Here is a 2,553-nt window from a genome sequence, read left to right on the forward strand (position 1 = left end):
ATATACATACATATACATATATACTGGAAAAACACTGTGGATGAACAATAAATGAGGTCTAGAAATGATTAGGAAGAAAAGTGGAGGCTAAATTACATTTGGACAATAGCAAAGAACTTTCTCTTTGAAACAAAGAGTTTGTTTTGTGGTGAGATTTCAACTTGGGTTTTCCTGACTCCAGGCCAAGTGCTGTGTGCACTATGGTGCCACCTAAATGCAACTAGGTATAGAATTATGTACTTAGAACTTAAGAGTAAATGACTAAGTCCACCTTCTTTATGAGAAATTGAGTCTCAGGGAGGTAAAGTAATTTGCTTCTGGTCACAAAGGCAGTAGGAATCACAGCCAGGATTTGAAATCTGAATCCTCTGACCCTGAGTTTTGAGCCTTTTCCAAATGCCCCTGAGGGATGGATAGAGGGATGGTTCATTTCTCACCCCCAAGGGCTTGGGAGCAGGATTGCCATCTCACCATGTCCTTGGGGATAGGGTGGCGCAGGCTGAGCTGATGATGGATAGGTGTAGAGTCAAGCTGGACCTCCCAGGGTGGAAGCATACTCCTCAGTCTTGTGGCCTTGGGTGAAAGCTCCCTTTGAACTTCATAACAAAAGATAGTATTTATATATACTTTCAGGGTTTATAAAGCACTTTACACATATTTACTCCTCAAAGAAGCCATAAGAGGAAGGTGCTATTATTATCCTCATTTTATAGTTGAAGAACCCGAGATGGGAGACAGGTAAGTGACTTTCATGGGTCATCCAATATGGCGACTCAGCCTAAGATCTTCCTAATGCCAAGCCCAGTGCTCTAACCACCTCACCGCTTAGTTGGCCCTTTTTAGTTAAGGTTCTCGGTAGTACAGTTGGGATCTCATCTGAATCCTCTGGATTAAAATCTAGTTCTTCATGTCATGCTGCTACCAAAGATTCTACCTTTGCCTACCCTGCATGATGTTCCTATGGGCTGACCAAGAAAACTTGTATTTTCTCTGCCCGCTCCAAACCTTATCTTAGGAGCCTCACTAATTTGTTGCTGATGGGAGCCTGATGCCATCTGCTCCCAAAGTCAATCCTTTGTATCTGACAGGGTTCAGAAGCTTCCCCAGAGAGTGCTGTGCCCCTGTGCAGTTTAATCCCCCAGCTCCATAAACCTCCACCCAGAACACACACAAGCCAGCAAAGGGCCCTCTCCACCACCAGGGCAAAAGGTGGGTGTACCTGTGTTTGCTGGGGAGAAGGAAGGCAGACTGCTAGCAGGAGGCTTCTGTCCAAGTGACCTCTGCAAAGCCTGGGTGAGTGTGTGGCAGCTTATCGACCGGTTATCAAGTGATTAAGCAGGTTGTGCCTCAGCCAGCTATAAGTGAGTCAGCTGGCCTTCAAGGAGGGGGGCCAGCCACCACAAAGCCAGAGTCTGGAAATCAGGTGATGAAATGGGGAAATACAATTCAAAGCCATAACACTACCAGATGCCAAGTGCTAGAGGCTAGGCAGAAAGGCCCAGACGAAGTTTATTAGTCAAGGGGGAGAGAGAAGGCAACAAGTAAGAAAAATGACCTGAAGGAAAAAGTGTCCCTACCAAAGGATCGTAGACTTTATTTTTTAATTTTGGAGGCAATTGAAGTTAAGTGACTTGCCCAGAGTCACACAGCTAGTAAATATCTGAGATTGGATTTGAACTTAAGTCCTCCCGATTTCAAAGCTCTGTCCACTGGGTCACTACCCCTGGATCACAGAATTTAGAGCTGAAAGAAACCTTGGCTATCATTTGGCCCAGTCCCTTCCTGTTTTATTTAAGCAAATTGAGGTGTGTGTGTGTGTGACTTGCCCAAAGTCCCACATAGGAAATAAATCTCAGAGCTGAGACCTGAACCGAGGTCTTTCCCCTCCAATTCCATTTCCTTTCCTACACTGCTACCCTGACCCAATTCCCTTTGCTGATGAAGATGTGATTCACCAAAAAAGGATGCTCTCTGGCCAGGGTCACTCAATGACTGGCCAATTATGTTCAGCTGGGCCCTGCCTCTCTTACTCTTCACTCTGAACTGTGGGCTCAGATCTATCAGATTTATCTCCAGGCATTTATCAGTGCTGACTTGTACTGCCATCCCAAAGGAATTCACTAGCTCATACATTAGTTACATCAGTTACTTTACCTTGAGAAACTCAGTTTCCCCATTAAATGGGGATCATCACACATGTAACTCAATACATACTTCAACAAGGTTGATGTGAGAGGGAAAAACCCTCCAGAGATGTATGAGTGTGAGTTTCTGTTATTAATAATAGCTAGCACTTCTGCACTGCTTTAAAGTTTGGGAAATGCTTTACAAGTATTATCCTACTTCATCCTCACAACAAACTTGGGATGTATTTCCCCCATTTTGCAGATGAGGAAACTGAGGCAAACAGAGGTTAATTGACACATAGAGGGTTGTATAGTTGGTAAGTGGTTTGGTTATCTATCCATTGCTATCTATCCAGTCATCTATCCACCACAGCACCCACCTGCATAGGCAGAATTTAAGCCATCCACACTTGGTGGTTCCTAGTAA

Source organism: Dromiciops gliroides, chromosome 2, assembly GCF_019393635.1.
Source record: "Dromiciops gliroides isolate mDroGli1 chromosome 2, mDroGli1.pri, whole genome shotgun sequence".
In the NCBI taxonomy this organism is placed as follows: domain Eukaryota; kingdom Metazoa; phylum Chordata; class Mammalia; order Microbiotheria; family Microbiotheriidae; genus Dromiciops; species Dromiciops gliroides.